General features: G+C 44.8%; 1 pseudogene; it reads left to right on the forward strand.

Annotated features, from left to right (window-relative positions):
* The first annotated feature begins 4,489 nt into the window (after nucleotides 1–4,489).
* LOC133655444 (sodium/hydrogen exchanger 2-like) lies at nucleotides 4,490–17,934 on the forward strand (annotated as a pseudogene).

Raw genomic sequence — 17,934 nt, forward strand, 5'->3', positions numbered from 1 at the left:
ACAACAAACAATATATTTTACACCCCATTTTTTCCCCATTTCTATACATTTTTGAAAAAGCTCCATGGAGCCACCAGGGCGCCGCTAAAAAGCCGCATGTGGCTCTAGAGCCACGGGTTGCTGACCCCCGATCTAGTTGATGAATAGGTTTATAAATCAGTGTCCATACTTGAATAGACCAGTGGTTCTCCAAACGGGGTACTGGTGAACCTGGGAGTACATGAAGGTACCCCAAAGGGGTACTTGAAAAGATATATACCACATTTATATGTATCATATATACAGTGGGGCAAGTAAGTATTTGACCCTCCACTAATTGCCCTCTTAAATATAAAAGGACAGGACACAACTTTTATAGTATATTTATTGTAGCCGGGAGAGACAGAATGAAAAAAAAAAAATCCAGCAATTTAAAAAAAAAAAAATTCTATCAACCAATTGCATTGTAACGACATATATGGACATATACGCATTATCATTATTTTTTTTCTTTACATATTGATTAGTTAAATCTTTGTTTACAATTTAAGTTGTATTCTTATCATAGTAAACATGTATACGTTAATATATGTCTCTCCTTTTTTCCTTTTGCTCCTTCTTTAGACTTATAATAATTATAATAGTTCAAGCATTGCTCCATTTAGGTCGATGCTGATATTAGAGATTCATTTATTTTTCTTTGTTGATATTGTTAGAGCTACATTTGTGTTGGTAGTAATGGCATTAAAGTTAAAGTACCAATGATTGTCCAAACACACCAGGTGTGGTGAAATGAATCTCTGCATTTGACCCATCACCCTTGATCACCCCCTTGGAGGTGAGAGGAGCAGTGAGCAGCAGCGGTGGCCGCTCCCGAGAGTCATTTTTGGTGATTTAACCCCCAATTCCAACCCTTGATGCTGAGTGCCAAGCAGGGAGGTAATGGCTCCCATTTTTATAGTCTTTGGTATGACTCGGCCGGGGTTTGAATGGAGGTAAATATTAATATTTCTTGTTAATATTGTTATTACTATTAACATAATGATCATTCTTGTTTAATAATAATAATTGCCAGTACTGTATTATTACTATCTACTTCACTGATTTGTTTTTATGAATACCTGTACAATATTTGTAGATACTGAACAGCTGTGTTGTTGTTGTCTTTTTGTTGTTGTCTCTCTCTGTCTTCTTTTGTCGTTTTTCTATTTCCTCGTGTTTTGGTCCGGTTGCACCAAACACTAAAATCTGCAAAAGTTCGACTCCAGGTGTCGTTGAGGAGGGAGGGAGGTCAAAAACGTCCATCATAGAGGTGTCCTCGGGGGTGTTTTCAGAACAGCCTGGTCCTGTTTCCCCCACATCAAGGCCATTCGAGGGAGTCAAATTGTAGATTAGGATGTTTGTTTTCCGCAAGCAGACAAAACAATGACTTGTCTGTTCTATTCGTCCATGCTGGGTGCACTCAAATTCAATTCAATTTCCTTTTCAGCAAGCTCCTCCATGATGTGATCCATCTTGCGATTCAGTTTAGAAATCGCCACAGTCTGTGTTCCCACAGCCCTGCCCAAACCATCCATTGCGACGAACAGCCTTTGGGCTCCTTGAGTGGCTGCCATCATCTTACGAATTTGACGATACACCAGAGCAATGCCCAGCCCAATCAGCAGGTCCCTCGCGATCACGGTTCCAAATAGGTAGATGTCTTCCACGTCCTTGATGGAAAGGACTGAGAGGCACATGATTCTCTATTTATCCCAGGAATCTCTCACGTACCCCGAAGCAATGGTTCCATCAGAGCAGCCAGGCTCCCCCAAACCTCTTTTCATCGTCGAAAAGATTTTGTCAATTGCGTCGATAGTCCAGCTGATCATATCCATGTCTGATGTTTAGATTTGAGGACAGCGCAAGAACGAGGCTTCAAAAAAGTTCAGACAAGACAAAAACAAAGAGAGCAAGCTGGGAGAAGAGGGAGCGGAAAAAAATGCGACCGCCCTCACCAGAGGCAAGACAGAAAGTAAGTAAAGTAAGTCTGCACAGCATGTCCGCCCTGAGATCGCTAGGTCGTGAGTTCAAACCCCAGCCGAGTCGTACCAAAGACTACAAAAATGGGAGCCATTACCTCCCTGCTTGGCACTCAGCATCAAGGGTTGGAATTGGGGGTTAAATTACCCAAAATGGCCACCGCTGCTGCTCACTGCTCCCCTCACCTCCCAGGGGGTGATCAAGGGTGATGGGTCAAATGCAGAGAATAATTTCGCCACACCTACTGTGTGTGTGACTATCATTGGTACTTTAACTTGAACTAATATATGGTCATTTTGCTGTGATGAGGTGGCGACTTGTCCAGGGTGTACCCCGCCTTCCGCCCGAATGCAGCTGAGATAGGCTCCGGCATCCCCCGCGGCCCCAAAAGACTTAGACTTAGAACATCTTTATTGTCCCCGAGGGGCAATTTGATTTGCAGCAGTAGTGATTAAAAACGAGGTACAACAGTAAAAACGAGGTACAAACAGTAAAAACAAGGTACAAATACATAAAATACATACAACATACAAACCATCATGAAGGCATTGAGCGAAAAACAAAAAACATTTGTAAAACAATAAAAACTAATCATCACACGTCGCTTCCCACTAAAGTGACTGCATAGCAGCTAAGCTTGTTTAAGAAGCTCATTTATTAAGTCAACAGCTGAGGGAACAAAGGATCTTATGTATCTGTGGTTTTTGGCCTTTCTATTACTAGGGGCGTACCTGCATCCTGAGGGCAAGAGTCTAAACTCTGAGAAGAGAGGGTGCTGAGGGTTGACCACAATGGCCTTTGCCTTCTGGATGACTCTGGCCTGATAGATCTGGTTCAGGGGGTTCAAGGTAGTGCCTATGGTCTTGATTATACCAACTAGTCTGTTTTTATTGGCCACACTGAGGTTACCAAACCAGGAAGTGATAGAATAAGTTAAAATAGACTCGATACGAGATGAATAGAACATCCTCATCAGTGTCCTATCAACCTGAAAGCCCCTCAGTCTCCTCAAGAAAAACAGCCTCTGATTGGCCTTCTTGCAAATACGGTCAGTGTTGGCATCAAAGGTCAATTTGTTGTCTAAAATTGTGCCTAGATACTTGTATTCACGGACTATCTCAACAGCGGAGCCATTAATGAGAATGGGTGCTTCGGCAGGGGGATCACGGCGAAATGTCAATGTACATCTCCTTCGTTTTATCACTTGCACTGGCTTCCTGTGCACCTAAGATGCGACTTTAAGGTTTTACTACTTACGTATAAAATACTACACGGTCAAGCTCCTGCCTATCTTGCCGATTGTATTGTACCATATGTCCCGGCAAGAAATCTGCGTTCAAAGAACTCCGGCTTATTAGTGATTCCCAGAGCCCAAAAAAAGTCTGCGGGCTATAGAGCATTTTCTATTGGGGCTCCAATACTATGGAATGCCCTCCCGGTAACAGTTAGAGATGCTACCTCAGTAGAAGCATTTAAGTCTCATCTTAAAACTCATTTGTATACTCTAGCCTTTAAATAGACTCCCTGTTTAGACCAGTTGATCTGCCGTTTCTTTTCTTTTCTTTTCTACTCTGCTCCAAAACCGGGGTGGACCGCTAGCCTGTTCATCAGATGGGGACATCTCTACGCTGCTGACCCGTCTCCACTCGGGATCGGGTTCCTGCTTGGCCCACTATGGACTGGACTCTCGCTGATGTGTTGGACTTTCACAATATTATGTCAGACCCACTCGACATCCATTGCTTTCGGTCTCCCCTAGAGGGGGGGGGGGGTTTACCCACATATGCGGTCCTCTCCAAGGTTTCTCATAGTCATTCACATTGACGTCCCACTGGGTGAGAGTTTTCCTTGCCGTATGTGGGCTCTGTACCGAGGATGTCGTTGTGGCTTGTACAGCCCTTTGAGACACTTGCGATTTAGGGCTATATAAATAAACATTGATTGATTGATTGATTGATTAAGCTCCAGGTACAAATCATTGCACCATTTGACGAAGTTCAAAAGGGACAAGCGGTAGAAAATGGATGGATGGATGGATGGATGGTAATTTTGATGAATGGTTGCCCATGCGGCTGGACAGGACAGATTAAAAACAAAACAAAAAAAACAATTTGTCATATTTTATATATGTTTCATATATTCATGCTAATATTTGATGTACTCTTATTTTTCTAAGTCTGATACTAATGCTATTCCTTTCAAAAATTATTTTCTCTGTTTTGGGGGTACTTTGGCTCCAAAAGAAAAAAATTCCCAATTTAAGACGTACTTGAACATTCCAGCCACTGCACGCTAACAATATCATGTCTTTTACCTTTGCCCCACCCAATGGGCAAGGCACACGTGACAAGCAGGTTGAACAAGACCAGACGCTCACTGGGAATGCAACCACAACACGAAGAGACTGGAAGTATCGGAACATTTTGATGTCTACACTCCTGGCAGAGGTCGGAGGCTTGTGGTGTGTGATCGGCGTGGAGCTGTGAGAATGTGTGCCTCGGTTCTGTCCGTCAGACTTGGGTGTGCACGCTCCTGCTTTTGTCACTCTGCTGCATTGGAGGGAAATGTGAAATTCAACCGTCGGAACCTTCAGCAGCAACCGACATCAAACCTTTTCAACATGACATCGATGAACCCCAGGCCTTCCCTGATGAGGAGCGGGCCAGACTTCCTGTGTTTACAATGGACTATCCTCGGGTACAAGTCCCCATTGAGTTCACATTGTGGGTGCTGCTGGCTTCCTTTGCCAAAATTGGTACGTTTTATACCAAATCATCAGCTTTACCACATCAACCTTCATACTTTAGTTGAGTCTTTATATGAAGGGACAAGGCACAGAAACATGAAGCTCAAAGACAGATATGTTCTGTACCAGATTATAGCTAAATAGCTCATTTCCATTACATCTGTCATCATTTGTAAAAAAAAACATGATTTTAACAGACACACCTCACAATTTACAACAAAAATGCTCTCATGGATAAATATAATACACACTAAGTTGATGTGTCAATCATAGTGGCCACCTTATTGACCGTGTGAGCAGCTTTGATTGCCCCATAGCCACTTTTTAACTTCAATTGTGAATGAAGAGTCATCTGTTAGACTTTTCAAGTTTGTTGTTTGTTTACTGTTTCATCCCGCCATTTTCCAGGTTTTCACATTTACAAAAATATCACGATCTGGATCCCGGAATCTTGTTTGCTGATTTCCATTGGCCTCATCGTCGGCGCCATCATGCACTCAGTGAAAGAGGAACCGCCAGCCGTGCTGACCTCCGATGTCTTCTTTCTCTACATGCTCCCGCTCATCGTCCTGGAAAATGGCTACTTCATGCCCACCAGGCCCTTTTTTGAGAACGTCGGCACGGTGCTGTGGTACGCAGTGGTGGGGACTCTGTGGAACAGCATTGGAATCGGGCTCTCACTCTACGCCATTTGTCAAATTGAGGTCTTTGGTGTCCAAGATATCAACCTGCAGGTTAGTGACCAGGACAGGAAAGAGCAAGTGAATACAGTTTTGATATGGTTACAGAGTGTATCGTTTTTCTAGCCTCTCATTGCCATTTCCAGGGACAACATTAGGTTACAACATTAGGTGGTTTGAATGGATTAGACCAGACCTGGGCAAATTAAGGCCCGGGAGCCACACGCGGCCCGTTAAGCTTTTCAGTCTGGCCTGCCGGACATTCCCAAATAATATTTTTTTAGATCTTTAAGATGTAAAGTGTAGCTGCCATTATGATGTGCAGTCATGTTTTCTAATGACCGTAAGTCTTGAACTATACATAGTATTTCAATGGTTGGAATCTGTGCTTATGGATGATATACCAGTTACTATGGTAATCTAATTAGTTACTATGGTCATCTATTTAGTTACTATGATAATCTACGTCACAGCAGCTCAGACGAGGCACCAAGCAGTGTGGGCGGGAAGCGTTTCCACAGACGCGGAATGAGCTTTTCACAACAAAGTTCTACAGCTTAGTGATATATCAGATTGTAGGCGGGTTTATTTTGTAGCCTTCGCGTTCATATTTCACAGTTTGTTGCATTTTTGTTGCGTTTCACTTGATTGTAAAATATGTCGATCGAAAGGGGGTGTGACATTCATATTTTGTCAATATTCAATGTTTTATCGTTCATAGAAAAATGAAAAATTCCATTACGTTTTTTAAGGCGGTCTGTCATAACGTTTTTAGCATTCAATCAGACATTATTGTGAAGTTTTGTATTAGTGTCCCTAAAAATAGATATACTGGCCCCCAGACACATTTTTCTCTCTAAATGTGGCCCCCGGGTCAAAACAATTGCCCAGGCCTGGCCTACACCATATGATGCGGGCAGCGCATGGCGACAGACTTTGATGGCTACTCCGATGATTTGCCACAAAAATGTAAACGTTGATCATCTAGTCTTCATCATAATTAGTGTGTGACGATGACACCCTGAGGCTCTGCATACTGATGTCACTATCTGAATTAGTAAAAGTTGCAACAGGAAATGATGAAAAAGTTAACTTCGGGTTTGTGCGAGTAAGTGAAGTGGGCAAGGGAGCAGTTTTAATTTGCGTTCATTTTTTTGATCTGCATTCTTTATTGTTTTCTCTACTAATTAGAAAGGGGTGACACCTGAACACAGGAAGTAAACAAACAGAATACACACACATACATTACTGTAAGTGTCAACATGTTAAACATACGGTTGGGGACAGCGTGGGGCGGTTGGGAGAGTGGCCGTGCTAGCAACCTGAGGGTTCCTGGTTCAATCCCCACCTTCTACCAACCTCGTCACGTTCGTTGTGTCCTTGAGCAAGACACTTCACCCTTGCTCCTGATAGGTGGTGGTTAGGGCCTTGCATGGCAGCTCCCGCCATCAGTGTGTGAATGTGTGTGTGAATGGGTGAATGCCCCGCTGCCTTGTGGGTTAGTCTGGGAAGACAAAAGGCTAGGGGAGCACACCCTGAGAGAAAAGCAAGTGCTGGTAGGTGCACCATAGGCGGTCCTCCGACAGACCGGAGCTCCGGCAGCCTCCTGCAGCTGTGAGGAGGTGCCGGTCGTCCTGGGTTTCCCTTGCCATCGGATACAGCTCCCCACAGCCAAGAAGTGACGTTGGAGTCTGTGTGTCTCCCTTGTCGAAAAAGACCTCAACGGTGGAGTGGGCGGATGATGGTTCAATCAATCAATCAATCAATGTTTATTTATATAGCCCTAAATCACAAGTGTCTCAAAGGGCTGCACAAGCCACAACGACATCCTCGGTACAGAGCCCACATACGGGCAAGGAAAAACTCACCCCAGTGGGACGTCGGTGAATGACTATGAGAAACCTTGGAGAGGACCGCATATGTGGGTAACCCCCCCCTCTAGGGGAGAACGAAAGCAATGGATGTCGAGTGGGTCTGACATAATATTGTGAAAGTCCAGTCCACAGTGGATCCAACACATCAGCGAGAGTCCAGTCCACAGCGGGGCCAGCAGGAAACCATCCCGAGCGGAGACAGGTCAGCAGCGCAGAGGTGTCCCCAACCGATGCACAGGCTAGTGGTCCACCCGGGGTCCCGACTCTGGACAGCCAGCACTTCATCCATGGCCACCGGACCTATGCAACTCCCCCTCGCAAGAGACAGGGGAGAAGAGGAGAGAAGAAAAGAAACGGCAGATCAACTGGTCTAAAAAAGGGGGGTCTATTTAAAGGCTAGATTATACAAATGAGTTTTAAGATGGGACTTAAATGTTTCTACTGAGGTAGCATCTCTAACTGTTACCGGGAGGGCATTCCAGAGTACTGGAGCCCGAATAGAAAACGCTCTATAGCCCGCAGACTTTTTTTTGGCTCTGGGAATCACTAATAAGCCGGAGTTCTTTGAACGCAGATTTCTTGTCGGGACATATGGTACAATACAATCGGCGAGATAGGCTGGAGCTAAACCGTGTAGTATTTTATACGTAAGTAGTAAAACCTTAAAGTCGCATCTTAAGTGCACAGGAAGCCCGTGCAGGTGAGCCAGTATAGGCATAATATGATCAAACTTTCTTGTTTTTGTCAAAAGTCTTGCAGCTGCATTTTGTACCAACTGTAATCTTTTAATGCTAGACATAGGGAGACCCGAAAATAATACGTTACAGTAATCGAGACGAGACGTAACAAACGCATGAATAATGATCTCAGCGTCGCTAGTGGACAAGATGGAACGAATTTTAGCGATATTACGGAGATGAAAGAAGGTCGTTGCAGAGAAGCTCCACAATGGTCACAAAGGCGGAAGAAGGCTGCAGCAAAGATGGGCCCCAATTGTCTTGGTCTCCATGCCATTGGACCCTGGCCTTCTCTTTGCCAAGGAAAGTGTGGTGGCTGTCTGTGCACCAGTCTCCCCACTTTAAAAGATTCCACGCACAGGCGTTCTCCTGAAGGACCCACCAACAGGAGGACAATCATACTCCTTTCGAGTGATCGCCGATGAATGGGTGAATGTGGAAATAAAAGCTTTGAGTACCTTGAAGGTGGAAAAGCACTATACAAGTATAACCCATTTACCATTACTCCTTTTCGGACATGTGCAAGTGTCCTGGTGTGATGTTCTTTTACTCGTTCCAGGAGAACTTGTTGTTTGCGTCGATCATATCGGCCGTGGATCCCGTTGCGGTGCTCAACGTGTTTGACGACGTCGGCGTGAACGAGCAGACTCACATCGTCATCTTTGGCGAGGGGCTGTTCAACGACGCCGTCACCGTGGTGAGTGGCAGCGATGCTTTTATTGTCACGGACAGAGACGGTCACCACGCATTCTTACCGTCCTCTGTCCGGTCTTACCAGTTCCAGTTTTGGCTCTCGCCAAGTTTCGCTCAAAAAGCTTCCCACTAACTATTGCTGATTGATCTAATCTTGTCTCTCACATCTAATCATGTCTCTCACATCTAATCATGTCACAGCAGATTCTTGGCACTATTTGACTTGCAAAACTTGCTTGACGGCTCATCTGTGAACTGTTTGTGTAAACTCATGCGGTTTCAACGCAACTGCTGATTCATCTTGTTCTTCTTGCAGGTACTCTATAGCATGTTTTCCTTTGTGGCGGACATGTCCGCCGTGGAATCAACCGACGTGCTTCTGGGCGGGGCCCGGTTCTTCGTGGTAGGGGCCGGGGGTTTCCTTTTCGGCCTCGTGTTTGGCTTCGCTGCAGCCTTCACCACACGTTTCACCCACAACGCCCGCCAGATCGAGCCGCTCTTCGTCTTCATGTTCAGCTACTTGGCATACCTGATCGCCGAGCTCTTCGCCATTTCCAGTGTTCTCGCGTAAGTGGAACAAGCACGCCGTAGTCATGTACCTGCTGCAGGCATCCATATTACTTGAAAACAGATTGGACATCAAGCATCCTCAATTAGGATGTTACCTACAACTTATGTTCCTCATATAGTCCCATTGAGTTTGCTACAGAACATAAAAAAGTCAGAAACAACAAGGTATGAAATCTAGATTCTTGAGGCCTGACGCAACATGTCAAACTCGCTATGCACCTCTCAAGGAAGAGAAAGTTCAAAGTGTTGATGAAACAGAACAACATCCCCTTGGTTGAATACACTTGCAAAAAACCACAAATTTCTCCATCCAAAATCCTGATCATATCGTTGTGTGTGTATTTATTATGGGCCTGCTGCAATGCGCCATGAATGGGCGCTTGCAATTATTGCTCAACTTTTATTATAGTTCCGCACGTTTCTCTTACGCTGAATACGCGACAAACCGGCCAATGAACCCCCACATATGTTATACCTAGGGATGATGTTTGATAAGAAATTATCGAGTTCGAGCCCATTATCGAATCCTCTTATCGAACCGATTCCTTATCGATTCTCTTATCAAATCCAGATAGGTTGTTGTATATGGAAAAAAACACAATATTTGGTTTAACAAAAGCTCACTTTTATATATATTTTTTATTTATATTTTTATACACTATTCCTTATCTAAAATGTGTAAAATTCTGATGTTTAGCCAAGCACCAGTTGAATCGTTTTCAATGGGTGACGTCTATTGTCCATACAAATGTTTTGAGTTATGAGCTCCATCAGAGAACCCATTAAGCTCGTAAGTTGAGGTACCTCTGCATAAAATATCGCATACAAAAGAAGAATGAAAAGAGAAATATACACAAACGGAAGAAAACCATGTCAACAAACTGCCGTAGTTTTTCAATTCAACGGGGCGGTATAGCTCGGTTGGTAGAGCGGCCGTGCCAGTAACTTGAGGATTCCAGGTTCGATCCCCGCTTCCGCCATCCTAGTCACTGCCGTTGTGTCTTTGGGCAAGACACTTTGCCCACCTTCTCCCAGTGCCACCCACACTGGTTTAAATGTAACTTAGATATTGGGTTTCATAATAATAATAATGGATTCGATTTATATCGCGCTTTTCTATTGTTAGATACTCAAAGCGCTCACAGAGAAGTGGGAACCCATCATTCATTCACACCTGGTGGTGGTAAGCTACATTTGTAGCCACAGCTGCCCTGGGGTAGACTGACGGAAGCGAGGCTGCCAGTTTGCGCCTACGGCCCCTCCGACCACCACCTACCATTCATTCATCATTCATTTCACCGGTGTGAGCGGCACCGGGGGCAAAGGGTGAAGTGTCCTGCCCAAGGACACAACGGCAGCGTTTTTGGATGGTAAGAGGCGGGGAGCGAACCTGCAACCCTCAGGTTTCTGGCACGGTTGCTCTACCCACTACGCCACGCCGTCCCTTCACTATGTTAAAGTGCTTTAAGTCACTAGAGAAAAGCTGTCAGGTTCAAACACTGATGACATCTATTAAACAAGACAAGAGGCAAAGAATTAAACAGAGACATAATTCAATTTGGACTCAATATTGAGGAGAGTCGTCTGTACACTGTACCCTTTACAGTATCTCAGCACGCTCTGCCAAAAGATTGCACACCTCCTTCTTTTATTTTGGACCCTCCCCGACCACATGGCCACCGCTGTTTCCAAAGGACAAAGGTCGCAAAAAGTTCACAGAAAAGGTCGTAAACAATTCACAGAAAAGATCAGTTCAAAAACAGTTCGTAAAATAGTTCCAAAAGAGGTCCATAAAATAGTTCAAAAAGACGTTCGTAAACCAGTTGAAAAAGGAGGTTCAAAAAGAGGTTGTCTGGAAATTGGGCAGATCCATTCTTCTCTCCGCTTTGAAGTCCTTGGGTTAGAACAATATTTTTCTGTTGATTACCATACATGAAAGAACACAGGAACACCTTCATCTTGCTTCCCCCCCCTACACAGTGGAGTTTTACGAGCCTTACTCTTGGTAGGTTTCAAAGACAGCTTTTGTCTTCTCACCAGACCCTCAATGTAACACAAAGTTTTTGTGATAATTTAGAAACAATTATTCTAACAAAAGCGCTATATAAATATAATTCACTTCAATTCCATTATCACCAACCGTTCTGCTACGTCTCTGGCCAAAGTGACGAGGGAAGCAATGGCTAGTTTCTATTAGGACTTTGATTATGTCGACAATCGCTTATGTAGTAAGTAAGCCAGTCGGAAGGGTGTCAACCGGTTGAGTCTCATTGCTCCATCCCAACCACTAATTGAGTCTCATTGCTCCACCCCAACCACTAATTGAGTCTCAATGCTTCACCCCAACCACTAATTGAGTCTCAATGCTCCACCCCAACCACTAATTGAGTCTCAATGCTTCACCCCAATCACTAATTGAGTCTCATTGCTCCACCCCAACCACTAATTGAGTCTCATTGCTCCACCCCAATGCTTCACCCCAATCACTAATTGAGTCTCAATGCTCCACCCCAACCACTAATTGAGTCTCATTGCTCCACCGCAAACACTAATTGAGTCTCAATGCTCCACCCCAACCACTAATTGAGTCTCAATGCTCCACCCCAACCACTAATTGAGTCTCATTGCTCCACCCCAACCACTAATTGAGTCTAAATGCTCCACCCCAACCACTAATTGAGTCTCAATGCTCCACCCCAACCACCAGACCAACCTGCCTACAAACAGAGCAGAAGACAGGAAACGGCAGACAGAAACCGAATGTTTGTTGGGATGAAGTCCATGACAAAACGAAGCCTTAGACTCGGCATAGCTTTTATCTTTGTAAAGGCATGAATTTTGGTACAGATAATTGTGAGTATTTGCTGCTGTGAGTCACGTATGTCCTACTTTATATCCTACTTTCAGGATTATTACATGTGCTATAACCATGAAGTACTATGTAGAGGAGAACGTCTCCCAGAGGTCCTGCACTACTATCCGCCACGTGGTCAAGATGTTGGCCACCATCTCAGAAACTCTTATCTTCTTCTTCCTGGGCGTCGTGACCATTACGACGGAACATGAGTGGAACTGGGCCTACATCCTGTTCACCCTCCTATTCGCCCTGCTCTGGAGAGGAATCGGTGAGTGCGGGCGGAAACGCCAGCGCAGGCACATCAGACTTGGATTTGAGCATCTTCTGTCCCGCAGGCATTCTGGTTCTGTCTCAGATCGTCAACCCACTCCGGACGATCCAATTCACCTTCAAGGACCAGTTCGGTCTGGCCTACGGAGGCGTGCGCGGGGCCATCTGCTTTGCTCTGGTCTTCACCATGCCCGACAGCATCAACAGGAAGAACTTGTTTGTCACCGCTTCCATCGCCGTCATCATATTCACCGTGTTCATACAGGTGCGGTCGTCTTGTACCTCGACCCTACAACTACATCATGTACATGTTTTTCTAATTGGCAGGGGATCAGCATTCGTCCCATCATAGAATATATGAATATCAGACGGACCAACAAGGACTCAAGCACCATCAATGTAGAAATACACAACAGAGTAAGAACATGCTGGTAGTTGATCATCTATTCTGATTGCTCTGATACTGACAGTGATTTCGCTAAGGTGATGGAGCACATTGTTTGTGGCATTGAGGACCTGTGTGGGCAATGGAGCCATTACTACTGGAAAGACAAGTAGGGCTGCAGAAATACACGATTGCAATCTTTTCAGTCATAAAAAATTGATCGATTCCTTGTGCTTTTGTCCGTGTCTCAGGTTTAAAAAATTTAACGATCGCTTTCTGAGGCGCATCCTGCTTCGAGACAACAGGGCAGAGTCCAGTATTGTGTCTCTGTACAAAAAACTGGAGCTGCAGACAGCCATTGATTTGCTGGACACATCAGTGGGCGACCTGAGTGCGGCACCGTCCATCGTTTCCCTGTAGTAAGTAGATGCTATTGTCAATGCACAAACTCAGTCTCGTGTTATCAGGTCCATATTAGTCAGATGAAACATTTGACTATTTAAATACCTTTCCCATTAATTATTCATCATCTGTATTTCCTGCCGAGCCACAAATAGATTGGAGGCTCATAAATAAATTATAGTAGGACTGTCAGGTTCAAACAACGATGACATCTATTAAACAGACAAGAAGCAAGGAATCAAACAGAGACAGGATTCAATTTGGCTCATGAGGAGAAACGTCTGTGCTGTACTTTTGGACAGTCTTCCACAATGCTCTGAAGAAATGGTTGCAGGCATCCTCTTTTATTTGGACTTTCCCTGATTACATAGCAACAGCTGTTTCTAAGGGGAGAGGGGGTCGTAAAAAGCTCTTGCACTCGGTCACAATGGATGGTGGAGGGTGTGTCAGTCCATCGCCAGCCAGGCATGAATAAAAATAGACCTAAAAATTATCGATCATCAGTCTTCAGTCAGACGTGACTTTGGTCACTTGATTGACATTCCCAGCACCCGAGGATCTTGTGAGATGAAGCTGGCTGCTGCCAGATCATTATTAAGAAAAAACGACCGACAGGAAGGCCAGAAACACTTTTTATTTCAACCGTACCTGCCGTCAAAACTCTAAAGACCGACCGCACAGTTCCTGTCTTCACAATAAAAGCCCTGCTCCATCCCGCCTGCGCTAACAAAATAAGAGTATCAGAAAGCTAGCGCGCACAAGCTAGCAAGCTACGGAGTTTTCCGCCAATGTATTTCTTGTAAAGTGTATAAAAAGGAGTATGGAAGCTGGACAAACTTTCATGTGGTATTGGACAGAAAGGAGGACTTTTTTTCTCCTCCATTTGAAAATGTGGAGGTTATCATCACTAACTGTCTGATTCCTATCAATGCAAGTCATCACAATCATACCAACTTATATTCTTGTCTTCATGAAAGAAAGCAATGTTAAACATGCTTGTATTATCTTTAAACACCTTTAACTTGTTAACATCTCTTTCATAAATAAATCAATATAAATGATATATATGAATGAGGTAGATCCCTTCGTCTTGGTCAATTGAAAAGTAGCTGGCTTGCAGAAAAGGTGTGGAAGGAAACGCTGCAACCTTTGCAACAACTTTCTGAAAAAAGCCGCCACGAATTCAGACATTTTAGATCGCAACAATCCCCAAAAAATCCAACAAAACCCTGTAGGCACTGATACGGGCTTAATAACAGTTTTCAATAATATATGAGTGTTCAAAGTGCAGCCTGGGCTCCACATGTGGCCTGCAGGTCCTTTTTTACTGGCCTATCCCGCAAAGATAATTACGTATGACAAGTTCAACAATGGGGTAGCACGGTGGAACAGGGGTTAGTGCATGTACGAAGGTCCTGAGTAGTCCTGAGTTCAATCCCGGGCTCAGGATCTTTCTGTGTGGAGTTTGCATGTTCTCCCCGTGGGTTCCCTCCGGGTACTCCGGCTTCCTCCCACCTCCAAAAACATGCACCTGGGGATAGGCCCCTCCCACCTCCAAAGACATGCACCTGGGGATAGGCCCCTCCCACTTCCAAAGACATGCACCTGGGGATAGGTTGATTGGCAACACTAAATGGTCCCTAGTGTGTGAATGTTATCTGTCTATCTGTGTTGGCCCTGTGATGAGGTGGTGACTTGTCCAGGGTGTACCCCGCCTACCGCCCGAATGCAGCTGAGATAGGCTCCAGCACCCCCCGCCACGCCAAAAGGGACAAGCGGTAGAAAATGGATGTATGAACTTCAACAATGAGTAACTCAGTGGCTGTTCATTGTCCTGTCCAGCGACGAGAAGAAGGGAGCGTCTCGACCTAAGAAGAAGTTCCTGGCTGCAGACGTCAGTAGGATGCATGACATCCTGGCCAAGAACATGTACAGAATCAGAGAGAAGGTAAGAGAAGTCTTCTCCAGTGACGGGAACGTCCCACAAACATATTAATGACGTACCAGCACACCTGCTTGATGCGCAGACGATGGCTTACACCAACGAATCCAACTTGCCTGAAAATAGCCGAGCCAGGGAGATTTTAATTCGCCGACATGCGAGCATCAGACGCAGCCTGCGATCTGAGAGTTTACGTGAAATGGTGGGTTGGTTTTCTACAGTTTACCTTTCCCACAAACATAGAAGACAACAGTCCTGCTTGAAACCGCCCTTATTCTTTCTCACACAGGCCGTTCAAAATGTGTCCAAATCCCAGAAGTACTTTTCCCTGCCGCCCGGAGTCGACCCAGAGGTTGCTTTTCCTCTCAGAAGACGAAGTCATGGTACGATTGTGACGATCTGTCACTTCATTTCTGTTTGTTTTCCTTGTTTTTGTATTTACTTCTGTTGCGTCGGACCAGTTTTTCCTCCAAGGGAATCTAAGTTACTGGTCAATCCCAAGTTCTTTTGATGACATATATGCTGAGTAAGAAGGACCATCAAAACAGAATTGGAATATTTTCTCGTTTATTCCAAAGCTTTGTAGTGGTTGGAGTGTCCGCCCTGAGATTGGTAGGTTGGAGTTCAAATCCCAGCCGAGTCATACCAAAGACTATAAAAATGGGACCCATTACCTCCCTGCTTGGCACTCAGCATCAAGGGTTGGAGTTGGGGGTTAAATCACCAAAATGATTCCCGGGCGCGGCGCCGCTGCTGCCCACTGCTCCCCAAGGGGATGGGTCAAATGCAGAGGACAAATTTCACCACATCTAGTGTGTGTGTGACAATCATTGGTACTTTAATCTTAATCTTTAATCTTTGGGAGACCAACTTAATTAATACATTCGTATCGGCTGCTCTAGTTGATCTGGCATTCAAACGGAAAGAGACTACTCCTTGAATCCGCAAACAGCCCCTACCCTCTCCAGAAAGGAATACAGGCTCATTGTTCTACTACAGATAAGATATAAGGGAGTACTCCAACTCCTACATTCCAAGTCTTCAAGGTAACACACACAGTTTACTTGCGGACATAAAATGAAAAGATAGAAAGAGTACAAATGGAAAAACACTAGCTGCTTCAAACATGACTATGAATAAAGAAATAACCCTTAAACATATATATGCATTCTCCACACTTCCTATCAGTGCTCTTATTTTGGTTTCCACTTCCTGCTTGTTCCGCTGAGCACTGTTCGTTTACTCACCTGCCGTTGGTCCACACCTGCGGCCAATCAACATGTATCCTATTCATGCTTTGTCTCGAGCACTCCTCAGTGCTCGAAGATCACGTTATGTTGGAACTGGTTCATGCAAGACTGCTTTCTCCTCTGTTGATGATAATTAAAAACATCTTGCCTGCTCATCGTCCTCCTGGTTCTTGCATCTTGGGGTCACCAAAACGGCAGCCATGCGAGTTCCTAACAACGATCACAAATCTGGCATCGTGGTGTAATTGTTCTTTACTCACCTAGTTAATGTACCTCTTGTGTCAGGTGGGGTGTCGCCAAGCTCCTCATCCCGCTGGTTGACCTCAGTGAGGAAGCTGAAGACCGTCACAGAAGCAGGAAGCAGAGCGGGTCGTCCTGCTGCCTCACCTGAGGTGGTTGTGGTGGACGAGCGACGCCCTTATCCGGAGAAAAAGACACCGGTTGTAGCCCCGCGGAGGCGCACCTTCGAGGGGACCCCAAGGGATCCAGAAGATGGGCAGGAATCTGTAGCTCCTCCCCCGTTACCTGCGCCTCCTGGCTGGATGCCTGACAACCAGAATGTCCGGAAGAATGGAGCTGGAGACCCGCTACTTGGGAAGTTGTCACATGGCTCGCAAGGCTCTGGGACGTGAAATGTCAAGAAAAAGGTTGAGCGAGGACTTGTGAAAAGGGCTGTCAGAAACATGTTAATGACAATGATTCGGGCCTTGACTTTTAACAACACTCAGTAAAGGTTTGGGAACTGAGGAGACACATTTTTGAAGCTTTTCAGGTGGAATTCTTTCCCATTCTTGCTTGATGTACAGCTTAAGTTGTTCAACAGTCTCCCTTCTCATATTTTAGCCTTCGTATTGCACCACACATTTTCAATGGGAGACAGGTCTGGTCTTGCTGAAATAAGCAGGGGCGTCCATGATAACGTTGCTTGGATGGCAACGTATGTTGCTCCAAAACCTGTATGTATCTTTCAGCATTAATGGTGCCTTCACAGATGTGTAAGTTACCCATGTCTTGGGCACTAATACACCCCCATACCATCACACATGCTGGCTTTTGAACTGTCCACCTATAACAATCCGGAAGGTTATTTTATTTTCTCTCACTATTATGTTAGATCCACTATGGACTGGACTCTCACTATTATGTTAGATCCACTATGGACTGGACTCTCACTATTATGCTAGATCCACTATGGACCGGACTCTCACTATTATGCTAGATCCACTATGGACCGGACTCTCACACTATTATGTTAGATCCACTATGGACTGAACTCTCACACTATTATGTTAGATCCACTATGGACTGGACTCTCACTATTATGTTAGATCCACTATGGACTGGACTCTCACACTATTATGTTAGATCCACTATGGACTGAACTCTCACACTATTATGTTAGATCCACTATGGACTGGACTCTCACTATTATGTTAGATCCACTATGGACTGGACTCTCACTATTATGTTAGATCCACTATGGACTGGACTCTCACACTATTATGTTAGATCCACTATGGACTGAAC

This window comes from Entelurus aequoreus, linkage group LG01 (assembly GCF_033978785.1).
Source record: "Entelurus aequoreus isolate RoL-2023_Sb linkage group LG01, RoL_Eaeq_v1.1, whole genome shotgun sequence".
Taxonomy (NCBI): domain Eukaryota; kingdom Metazoa; phylum Chordata; class Actinopteri; order Syngnathiformes; family Syngnathidae; genus Entelurus; species Entelurus aequoreus.